Source organism: Macrotis lagotis, chromosome 1, assembly GCF_037893015.1.
Source record: "Macrotis lagotis isolate mMagLag1 chromosome 1, bilby.v1.9.chrom.fasta, whole genome shotgun sequence".
Taxonomy (NCBI): Eukaryota; Metazoa; Chordata; class Mammalia; order Peramelemorphia; family Peramelidae; genus Macrotis; species Macrotis lagotis.
In genome coordinates this window covers 811562930-811575649 of record NC_133658.1, presented here as the reverse complement: position 1 = coordinate 811575649, position 12720 = coordinate 811562930, and the positions used below count along the sequence as shown (strand labels likewise).

The 12720-nt window shown below is 36.3% G+C and overlaps 1 protein-coding gene across 2 annotated transcripts in view; it reads left to right on the top strand.

Moving 5' to 3' along the window:
* Window positions 1–12720, top strand: part of RAB30 (RAB30, member RAS oncogene family) — a 123957-nt gene that overhangs the window by 60525 nt on the left and 50712 nt on the right. Inside the window, exon 1 of one of the 2 annotated variants that reach the window (XM_074217007.1) lies at window positions 11569–12452. The exons of the other annotated variant lie outside the window; for it this stretch is intronic. The gene's annotated coding sequence lies outside the window, so the exon portion shown is untranslated. Of the gene's footprint in view, window positions 1–11568; window positions 12453–12720 lie in introns of those variants that run through there. 2 annotated transcript variants of the gene reach the window in all.

Sequence of the window (12720 nt, the reverse complement as noted above, 5' to 3'; positions counted from 1 at the left end):
CTTGACTCGGCTTCATTTCATGGAAGTTCAGGTTTTTCTGTACTCTTCCTGCTTATTTCTTATAGCATAATAGTATTCCATTTTGGTGCAGCCTTTCAATCAGAAGGAGGTGCCCCAGGGGCACCAATGCTCAGTTCATCTTTGGTGTGAGTTCTAGGGCTGAAATAATCTTCCAGGACAAGATAAAGATTCTTTGGAAAGAGTAATGAACCCAAGTTCAATTCCTTCCTTTGATACTTCATATAAGTATGACTGTAGGCAAGTCACATGTTCTGTCCAAGACTCAGTTGTATCACTTATAAAATCAGGATAATGATAACAATTGCCATTTACAGGGTTGTTGTAAAAATCAAATGGGTCAATAATGTAAAACATTTTTTTAAGTCTTAGAGAAGTTCTATTTTTGTTGTTGTTTAGTGGTATCTGATTCTTTATGACCCAATTTGGGGTTTTCTTGGTAAAGATACTAGAATGGTTTGCCATCAGCTCATTTTATAGATGAGGAAACTGAGGCAAATAGAGTTAAGTGACTTGCCCAGGAAGTATCTGAAGCTGGATTTGAACTCAAATCTTCCTAATTCCAGGTCCAGTGATTTATAGCTATATTGCCTAGCTTCCCTATAGAGAAGTTTTATAAATGTCAGCTGATTTTATCATCAAGAAGGACCTTTGCTTAAACTTTTTTTCTCTCATAGATAAGGTTAGGACAAGTGCTTAACATAGATTCTAACTAATAGTAGATTCTTATTTAATATTCAATGACTGATAGATTAATCGCTTGGTAATTGAGGTGATAGTGAAGCAAGGGGGTGCTGTGTAAGGTAGTTTGATATTAGGAAATTCTTCAAGGGGTCTGTTACCTCTTAAAATTTGGGAGATTTGAAGCCCAGTGTTCAGCTTATCCAGGGATGATTAGGACCTAAGAAAATCTGGCTCATACTACCCAATCTCACATGATGCTAAATTGTTCTGAGAAGCAAGTCTCTTGGCCGATATTTCTTTTAAATAGGGAGGCTAACTTGGTAAACAGAATTAAGGTCAGAAGTCTGATTAGTGAGCACAGAACAGGGGCATCTGAGTTTTTCCAGTAATGAGCCCTCTGACGAGAAATCTACGTATGCAAGCCTGAAAGATTTTTTTTTAATGGTAACTAATTGACAGTTTAACTTCTCTCTTCTCTTTCAGTTCCCATTTCTAATTTCCCATGCTCCCTTTTACTAGTTTCCCCTTATTCTTTAAGGGATTTTCATGATACTCAGCAGACAGAATTTCTGTCTCTTGTCTGGGAGACAAGCCCTAAGGGGCTATCACTTCTATTACTAAATCCCTACTTCCAGGAAAGTCCAATTCATATAATTTATCTCCATGAAACTTTTCCTGATGCTTCCTGTTGGATCACAACTGGCCCCCTCAGTTTCACCTATTACTCTGTTTTGTTTATATCTATTATATTTATTTCACATTATATTGGGTGCTGTCATTTTTATCCTAATAGTTAGTCAACTGATGGGGACAAGGGGCTGTGTCCTGGCTAAACTGTGTTATACACATTAGAAAAATGTCTATTGAATTGAGTTGATTCCAAATCTGCTAATGTGATATTTTCAAGCAGGCAACTACATAGCAATTTTAGCAAGCATGTGGTTAGGCCCTGCTGGCCCTTTAGTTGACGTGTGCTAACACGATTAGGTAACAATTTAAAAAAAATCAATGGGCCTTGATTTAACCAGGAGTTTAGCAGGTTGTATTTGAAGATGGGAACTCGTGCTGTAGAGGGGACACTGGGCTAGAAGATACTAACCCTGGCCTCTAGTCTTGGCTCTACATTTTATAGCTATAATAACCTTGGGAAATTCAACTATCTTCCCTGAACTTTGATGTCTTCCTCTTTAAAGTTGGAGATAGCCACTTCAGTATTATCTTTACATTTCTTATTATGAGGATCAGCTGATAAGTATAGAATTGTGAAAGGTTAGGAATTAAAAGGTTAGCTCTGACACTGATCTGGGTCCTTGGGCAAATCTCTTTCTCTGGATCCAAGTTTCTTCATCTACAATATGATTCTCTAAGATAACTTGTATGAAAGACCTTTGTAAATTTTCAAGCACTTTAAAAAAAATATGAAATGTTATTATAGGGTTAAATAGGTCTGCTTCAGTCAGCAAAGTTGTCTCAAATTTTTTCCCAAACCTTATCATTTCTGGGATTCAGAGTGGTCCTTTTATTATTTTAATTCTATTGATTTTTTTTTACCTGTTTGCTTCTGGTAAGTACCACTCCCAAGACCTTTTCCTAAGATAGAGTTCTAATCCTGGAGTCAGGAAGACTCATCTTCATGAGTTCAAATTTGACCTCAGACACATGTATCTGTATGACCCTGGGGAAGGCATTTTAAACCTGCTTGCCTTAGTTTTTTCATCTGTAAAATGAGCTGGAGAAGCAATGGCAAACCCTTTCTTTGCCTAGAAAACCCCAAAAGAGAATAAAGATGAAAAGGCAACAAAGGTCAAAACTCATCTCCAAGAGGCCCCCATTAAAATATAAATATATTGCTAGGGAAGTAAAGTCCCCTGAGTTCTAGGTGAAGAGATATGGGCTGGACTATCATATAGTTTAGTATATTTGGAAACTGCCTTATTGATCAAATGCCAAAACTACTGATCATTGGATTGATATTAGCCTGAAGGGAGGTTCCTAGTCAAATACTCATAGGCTTTGTCCTTGGCATGTGCTGCTCAATATGTTTTATCAGTGATTCAAGTGAAGGTATTGATGACATGCTGATTACGTTTGCAGATGATATGAAACCAAAAGAGTTAATATAATATATTACACGACCGATTCAGGATGAGAAAGAATCTTATCCTTATAACTATGACTATGTATGAGTAAGTGGGCTGAAGATAAATTAAGATGATGAAATTCAAGAGATGCAATTGTTGAGTCCTGCCCTTGGCTTCAGTTAATCAACCGCATAAAAACAGAAGTTAGGAAGCAATTATTATGGAAAAGACCTAGGGGCTTTAGTAGCCCACAAATTCAATATGAATAATGTTAGTCCACTAGCATTTATTAAATACTTATTATAATCAATCAGTAAACATTTATTAAATGCCTACAATGTGCCACCCACTGTTGTCAGTCTATATAGAATATAGTAGCCAAACAGGTTAATGTATTTTGAGACTGCATTAAAAAGGAATATATTTTCATATTTTATATTAATGTCAATATATTAATATTATGTATAGTATATAATGTCATAGTCTCATTGTAATTTTCCCTAGTCAGACCACATCTGTAGTATTGTGTACAGTTCAGAGTGCCATATTTTCAAAAAGGACATTGAAAAGATGGAGCTCATCTAATGGAGATTGGCCTCTATAATGAGAAAATTTAAAACTGTATCTTAGGAAGATTCATTAAAAGAAATGGGGCCATTTAGACTAGAAATGAAAAGACTTTTAGGTCTTTTATTCAAGAACTTGGAGGGTCTGTCCTGAGGAAGAGAAATTAGCATTGTTCTCCTTGGTCCCCTGAGGCAGAACTGGGAACAATAATTATAAATTACAGGGAAGTAGGTTTTGGCCCACTATGAGGAAAATTTTCTACCTCTTAAAACTTAAAACTCTTAAAAATATTCCAAAAATGGAATATGCTGCTAAAAAAGATAATTCCCCAAAGGGCTTTAATGGAGCCTAGATAACCACTTGTCTAGGGTTTATTCTTTCCATTTGGGTTAGATTCTGTAATTTTTTGAGAATTAACAGTTTTTGGAGGTTTAATTGATTAAATTAGTGATCAGTTCTGAGAGTAGTTAGAACAGTTTTGATGGGAGAGCAATGAGGCAGCAATGAAGCTGCTAGGTGGTGAAGAGGGTAGAGTACTGGACCTGGAGTCAGGAAGACCTGAGTTCAAATCTAGCCACAGACACTTACAAGCCATACGAATCTAGGGCAAATGACTTAATCTGTTTGCCTCAGGTTTCTTTGTAAAATGAGGATAATACCAGTTCTTAACGCAAAAATATATGTGTTGTAATATTTGTAAAACAATTAACCCCTTAGAGCCTGACATAGAGAGCTATATAAATACCCCCTTTCCCCTCAATGCTGGGAGAGGAACTCCCTTAGGTGGGGAAAGTATGAGTGAGGATGATGGAGAGAAGATAGGCAAGCAGAGAAAGGGAGGGAGGAGCAAAAGGAAATGGTATAGTAGAACATTGGCCTAGAAATCAGGAGTTGAGTTCTAACTTGAATGTAACAAAATATTGACACATTATTGTTGAATGAACACATATGGTTCAACTATATTACAAACTATTGAAGAATCATGGAATCCAGGAACTGAAAGGGATTCAGGACTATCTTGTCCAAACTATATCTAAATAATAATTTCCTCTATAATATTCATGGCTGTAAAATTGTTTTTCCTCATCCTTTTGTTGGCTTTGCTGTTTCAAGATTCATTCTGAGACATTATTTTAAAGTTTTTGGAGGGGAATTTGTGAGAGCTCAGTTCAGTCTCTGCCTTTATTTGGTCATCTTGGTTCCCCCTCTTTAGTTTTATTTTTCAGATAGCACTGATTTTTAGAAGAGGAGCTAGGTGGTACACTGGATAGAGCTTTGGACTTGGAGTCAGGAGGACTCATCCTCATGCGTTCCAATCCAGTGTCTAGTACTTCCTTGATGTGTGACCTTGGACAAGTCACTTAATCCTATTTGCCTCAGTTTCATCATCTGTAAAATAAACTGGAAAAGAAAAAGGGCAAATCACTCTATTATCTTTGCCAAGAAAACCCCAAATAGGGGTTGTTCATAATTGAGCAATCACCAAATTGTTAGGAAATTTTTCCTTGTAGTCAGCCTAAATCTGCTTGCTAGAAACTTCCCCCCCCTTGCTGGTTCTGCTTTCTGGAGGCAACCAAAACAAGTCTAATCCTTTCACCATTCTAGTAGCCTGCTTCTTGTCCAGCTCCAGTTTATTTGTGCTTTTTTTGTGAAATGTGATGTCTAGAACTTAACAGTATTCCAGGTATGATCTCATTAAACTAAAGTATAGTGGGATTCTCACTTCTATCATTCTGAACACTCTCCCTTTCTTAATGTGACCTAAGAGAACAATTGTTTTTAAAATGCTGGATCAGAACATTTATTCATTGAGCTTATAGTCCACTGAACCTACCAGATGTTTTCCACAGAATTACTTTTTAGTTTTCTAATCTTCCTCCATCCTATACTCATGTAAAATTTTGGAACCTAAGTGTAGAATCTGACAGGTGTTTCTTTTAAATTTATGGTAATTGAAGAAAGGGAGAAAAACATTTATAAATCACCTAGGTACTAATTTGAACTAGAACTCTATCTACAATAATGCTAACTACCCTCCTGATTTTCATGTCATTTACAAATCTGACAACCCTGCTATAGATCCAAATATACCAAATAACTAATAAGCAGTTTTAACTGCATTGAACCATGTACATATCCCTGAAACATTCTACTAGAGACTTCCCTCCAAATTGACAACATTCATTTAATTAATGACTACTCTTTGAGTACAGTTTAACCAACGCAGCATGAGAAACATTGAGCTTTATTGAAACATAAGAATACAATGTCTGCCCCTTTTTCCTGATCCACTCATCAAGGTGCTCTGTCAAAAAGAGACAAGAAGTTAGGTTGACATTACTCAAACCATGCTGGTTTTTAGTGATTTCTCCTATTCCTACTTTTCAGTTTCCTTTTCCCCATTAGATTGTAAGCTCCCTGGAGGGAGAGACTTTCTTTCTATGTGTATTTTTATCCCCAGTGTTTAGCACAATGCCTGACCCTTAGTGGGTACTTAAAAATGTTTATTTTACTTCCTTTTCTTCCTTTCTCAGTGTCCATAAAACTTCCCTCAATTATCTGAGACTTTTGCCAGGAATAAAAGTCAAAGTTGCCGCTCTATAGTTTCTTCCCCACCCCCCTTCAAAGTGGCCCATCTGTCTCTTTCTAATCTTATGGCACCCCATCTTGTTCTCTAAGACCATTTAGAAACCACCTAAAAGCAGCACAGCGATTTCTTCTACCAGTTCTTTCCATTATTACAGGATGTAGTTCAATTTGTCTTAGTGATTTGAACTAACTGAAAGCAGTTAAAAGTCATCTGACCTCAGTTTATCTTGTTCTCCATTTACCCTGAGTTTTCATTCCTTGAAGAGAGTGGGCAATGGGTGGGCAATGGGATGGAGAGAGAGAGAGAGAGAGAGAGAGAGAGAGAGAGAGAGAGAGAGAGAGAGAGAGAGAGAGAGAGAGAGAGAGAGAGAATCCCAAAAATCTTTGTGTCATTTTAAGCTTTATTAAAATGATACTAAGACTTTTGGGACACTGTATATTTCTTATTGCTAAACACAGCTTTTGCAATTGTTACTTGTTATATGCTGACTTCTTCAAAGTCATGGTCAAAAGACCAGGCTTTTTCAAATCAAAAAATAAAAGTCCACAGGGTTTGCCAACACTTTTGGATATCAAGAGTGGGCGGTACTTTCTCAAAGAGGGGATACAGTATTTAGAAGTAATCTTTGCTCTCATCTCTTTCTATTCCAATTTGACCTTGCAATCACTGTTTCTTTTCTACATAGACTAGTTAGATAATATTTTTAAAAAGTGTTACAAATAGCTTAGATGTCTTCAAGGACCATCCTAATTCAGTGTAGAAGGGAATGAGAATAATTTTGAGGATTTATTGTAGATTGTGTTCTGCCAAATTTGAGTCTGGGAGTTATAGACTGAACAAGCATCAGTTTTCTTTTCCTGTTTTAATACTGGTTTAAATTCTGAGTAAGGTTTGGTTTCAGAACTGTTAAACCAGTCAATATGTCTTCGAACTACTATCCAAGAATATAATATATTCATGTCAACCAGGTGAGATCCATGCCTTCCAAAGGAGGACAAGGGATTAGCAGAAAACCTGCTTCCTTCATAAGCATCCCTCTCCAGTGCTTTCCAATGCTGCTATAACCCATATGTAGGAATTCATTATTTGTTATGTGCCACACAGAAGAATTATTATGATTTCAATGGAGGCAGCTTAATGGCTCAATGGGTAGAGTGCCAGTCCTGGAGTCAGGACTCCTCTTACAGAGTTCAAATTTGCCTTCAGACCCTTCCTAGCTATGTGACCCTAGGCAAGTCATTTAACCCTGTTTGCCTCAGTTTCCTCATTTGTAAAATGAGCTGGAGAAGGAAATGACAAACTATTTCATTTCTTTGCCAAGCAAATGGAGTCATGAAGAGCTGGACATGACTGAACAACAACAAAATGTCTTATCATTTCTACTGTTCCAGTCACCAACCATTTGCAAGTGATTATTATGTGCCCCATTAACTAAGTGTTGGGGGTAACAACAAAAGGCAAAAAACAAAACAAAACAAAACACTACCTCTTCCTTTAAGAAGTTCATAGTCTAAAGGGGAAGTTTATTTATAAATAATGTTCATATGTGATATATTCAGAGCATATAAGTAAGCAGTGCTTCCTTGTTGATCAGAATCAGATCCAAAATGGTCCTTCTTTCTCCTTGTGATTTTCTCTACCCCTAGAAAGGTTGAAATTAAGGAGCACTAGCAGATAATTCAAATCATAGAAGTCTCCCGTCATTAAAATATTTTGCTTCTGGGGTAGATTTCTGATCCATTTCCCAAATTCCTCATCTAATTTTCCTTCTATTCTAGTGGTCTGTAGTATACTCGTGGAACAATATAATTTCTTTTTCTACTTCTGTTGCTGCTCACCCACATCCTCTCAACACTGTTTTCTCCCTCAGGTTTCTAAATTTCTTCCTATCAATATATTTTCTTAATATGCAATGCTATTTCACAAGCTCCTTTATGGATTATATTCATTTTAAACAGGAAATTCTCTTTTATAATCAAAGTCCTACATGCTCAAGACTTAGGGATCCCTAACAGAAAAAAAATTGGAATCACAAGTTCAAATAAGCACTTACTGTTGAGTTCCTTGAGGTCAGGGACTATGTTTTTGCTTTTATTTATATGACTGGTGCTTAGTAATAATTATTAATAATAAATAGCTAGTTTTGTTTAACACTTTGTAGTTTGCAAAGCATTTTAAAAATACCTCAGTTTGTCCTTAAATCAACCCTAGAGGGTAGGTGTTTTTTTATTATTATTATTATTATTATTATTTCCATTTTAATATGGGAAATTGAGACAGACTTGCTAAGTAAATTTCTAAGGCTTCTGGACTCTCTCCACTGTGCCATCCACATGCCTCTTTTAGGAGGGGTTAATAAATGCTTATTGAATGAATAATGTGCCTGACTACTCAGCACGTAGTAATCATTTTATAAATGCTGGTTGATTGACTGGTTATTGTGCTAGGTGTTAGAGATATGAAATCAAAATGACAACAACAGTTCCTGTTCTCATTTTCCCCACTTCACCTAACTTATTGCCCCTTCTTGTGCATTTGAAGGTAAACTTCTACATGGACTTCTAAGTCCATGAGTTTTATTGATGGCTCTCTTCTTAGATACGGTCTCCTGTGAATTACTGGTTCTCTCATGCTATTCTTCCTTCAATTTTATAATTGTTGCTCTTCTTGAAATCAAGCTTGTCAGATCTTTGTTGGAACTTGTCATTCCTTGTTTTTCCCTTCAGTTTATAACCTTTTTGATTAGAGACTCTAGGCCAAAAAAGAGGCCCTTATTAGGTAATTCTTGCTAAGAGCCCATCTTTTCTGTTTTAAACTATAGTTCAAAAATTTAATCCCATATGAGTAACACATTTATATGTCTGGGTGAAGATTAAAGAATGGTGATTTTTTTTTACAGCATTCATTCTTATGCAATTCTATAAGCTGTTTAAGCCAATTTAATTCTTAGCTAATATTCTGGGAATATTTGAAAATCTTTTAGTTTTGAAGACCAAATTCATTCCTGGTTTTAGCATGCTTGAATAATCTAGGCCAATAGTTGGCTACCAGTTTGGAACTCAAGAGACATGGATGTCTAGGCTGAACTTTTTGTCTCTAGCAGTGATAACTTACCAGATTCAAGATTAGTTAATCCTGTAGAAACATGGAATGGTCAAAGGTGAGAGGGTCCCCATTACCCTCTTTTTTTCCCTATTACCCTCTTGTTCAGTGTAGAGAAACTTTTTTCTGCTAAAGGTCAAAACTTAAAAATTAAGCAGCTAAATTTGGTCAAACATTTAATGAATTCATTACTAAAAAGTTCCTAGATTTATGGAATTTTGAGTCATGACAAGTGGTTGCCTTGGCAGTGCTAGACCAAATAATTTCAGTGGCTGAACATTTTCCCCCAAGAGTTCTTAACTTTTTTGCGTCATGGGCCCCTTTGGTAGTCTGTTGAAAACTGAACCTTTTCTCAGAATCATGTTTTTAAATAAATAAAATAAAAACACATAGGATTAGATTACAAAAGTAACCAATTATGTCAAAATATAATTAATATTAGCAATAACTCTAGTTAGCAATTATATAGTGCTTTAAGGTCTCCCAAGCATTTTTTTTTTAGGTTTTTGCAAGGCAAATGGGGTTAAGTGGCTTGCCCAAGGCCACACAGCTAGGTAATTATTAAGTGTCTGAGACCGGATTTGAACCCAGGTACTCCTGATTCCAAGGCCGGTGCTTTATCCACTATGCCACCTAGCCACCCCTATCTCTCCCAAGCATTTTTACAAATATTATTTTATCTTTATAGCTGGTTGTTTGGATCTTGTCCTTTGTTATCAAAGAAGACCAAAACAACATCACTATGTTTTTGTGTCTAATGGTGTCTGATCTGATCATTATGAGCTCGGAATACTCTATGTCAGCTTGGGCACAAATAGTCCATGTGAAGACCTGGGGTGGGTACTCTAAACTTACGTATGTCACATTTCCTTTGAGCTGCTTCAGTTCTGCCTTAGTCATAGAGCACAGCCCCTTCGTTGCCAAGGCACTCCATGCTGGGTGGTCTGTGCCAGGGTCTCCCAAGCCATACAGTGAATTCTAAAGTTCTTAAAAGATTTTCTGGATGTCTCAGTATTGCTTCTTCTGACCCACTTGTGAGCGCTTGCCCTGTGTGAAGGGGTGCTACTGTGATTCCCATTTTACAGCTGAGTAAACTGAGGCAGGTCAAAGTTAAAGGTCTTGCTTGAGAACCCACAGTCCTTATCTGAGACCAGATTCAAACCAAGGACTTTTAACTCTAGATCTACCACTCTACTGCATCACCTTCCCTCCACTCCCATAATTAAAAAAGAAACAAAAGAAACTGAGTTTATGGAACCCAGGTTAAGAAACCCTGCTCTGGTCTAGTCAAACTCTACTTTTGTCAGCTGGGGAAACAGAGACCTATGGGGGTAAAGTGGTTTGCTTAATACCAACATCTATTAAGTGTCAGAGCCAAGACTCAGACTTGGATCCCTGGCTGTTTACTTAAAATGATACCAGTTCTGAAGTGTCACTTCATGGGGTCACTTTATAAAGGCTCAAATGAAGTAGTACTTTAAGGTTTGCCAAGTGCTTTCCTCATATCAACTTCAGGAAGTGGGGAACACAGATATTATCCCCATTTTACAAATGAGGAAACTGAGTCTCAAGAAGGGGAAGTGACCCAGGAACATACAACTAGTAAGTTTAGCACAGCTAAATGGAGCTCATATATAGCAGTTGGAATTTAGACCCAGGTTTATCCTGACTTAAAGTCCAGGGACCTTTCTACAGGTCAGGGTGCCGTGCTGGCACAGAACTCAGAAACCTTCCCTTTAATTAGCATGGAATGGGTGCAGATGGCTATATTCTTATGCTGGCCCTGTTAACATTTCTCTTTAGTACTCTTTGCTGCCACCTTGCTCTCAGCACTGGACTTTGGCTCCCTTTTCTTAAATTAGAATACCCAAAAAGTGGGACAAGGGTCAACATTCTTTTACTTCTCTTAGCTGGCCTGAAATTTTAATGGTCAATCCGATGGGACTTAAGTTATCCAGGCTCTCTGTAAAAGGAGGCAGCTAGTAACTGTAGGAAATGTTGGGAGGAGTGATGATACAACGATGTTTTGGAATTTTCAGAAGAGGAAAGACTGCAGAACCTTTTGTGCTTTTCTATGACTGAACTCAATGTATGAAAATGTGGATTTGGATGAGAATTATCAGTGATTAAAAAGGAATGATTTGCTTTCAGATTCCTTGGAACAGAGGACGTTTTAAATATAATTGACAAAGTTTTGATTTACATGCCCCTTTTTGCCACTTTTCACCACCTCTTATGGTATAGAAGTCAAACTAGGTTTGTTATACCAACAGAATAGCATAGTCCTAGCAAGTTGGAAAGGTCTTGTGTATAAATGTTGTGATACACTCTGTTTGTCTTCTGTAGATTGACATCATTGAATAAGGAGAAGCTCATCATTAGGATTTTGCCTATTAGTCTATATTTATGACATATATACATATACTCATATTTACACACATACACATACACATGTTTATCCATCTATACATCATCCATGTATGTTTATATATATATATATATATATATATATATACACTAATTTATACATACATACATTTTTCATGAAGACAAGCTACAATTGTTATCCTTTTTAGCTTGGAGCTCATATATAGATATTAGTGGATTTGTGAACTTAGATGAGAATAAAATTACATCTTTATAACAATATACTTGATTTACACTTAAAATCAATTTTCTGAGAAGGGGCACAGGCTTGAAGGCACCATAGATTTCTCTAAATAGCCAAAAGGTATCTGTGACACAAAATGTGTTAAGAACTCCTGTTGGTTGATTGTTGCTCTTCGTATTTGAAGAGGACCAAAATGATACCACTCTCAGATGCCAGACATAACTTTGATTAAAATAAGAGCTCCTGTAATATGGCATGGATTGGATTGCATTGTTAGAGGAAGTATAAACAATGATCAAATAGCAAAGCTGTCAAAGATAGTGACATTTTTTATATAAAGTGTTCCTCATATAATACATAATTTGATTATAAGCTTAGTAATTAAGTATTTAGCTAAGCTATTAATCCAGCAGCTAGATGTTGCAGTAGATAGAATGTTGGACCTGGATTCTCATCTTCTTAACTTTAAATCTGACCTGAGATATTTTCTAGTTTTGTGACCTGGGCAAGTCTCATAACCCTGTTTGCCTCAGTTTCCTCATCTGTAAAATGAACTATAGAAGGAAATGGCAAATCATTCCAGTATCTTAGCCAAAAAAACCCCAAATAGGGTCATGAAGAATTGGACATTACCGAAAAGACTGAACAAATTAATCAATAGTTATTTATTAACTGCTTATCATGCAAAAATGTTAGACAGGTTAGACAAAGACAGTAAGATTAAATTATACCAAGAACAAGATAGATACAACCTGACTGACTATAAAAATCTAAAGCTAAGAGTAGCAAGATGGACCAGGTATGTCATTTTGAATCTGAAGGATATAATAATCAATGGTAGATTCTGGTACAAAATTTGATCCTCTTCTTCAGAGAAACTTTTTTTTGAAATATACTTTTTAACTTTATTTTTCTTGAGATTTTTGAGGGGAGGGTCTTTGTTTTCTTTTACAACATGATTAATATGAAAATGTTTTGCATGAATACACATGTATAATCTATATTAAATTGCTTGCTTTCTCAATGGGGAGAAGAAAAGGAAAGAATTTGGAACTCTCATCTAAAAA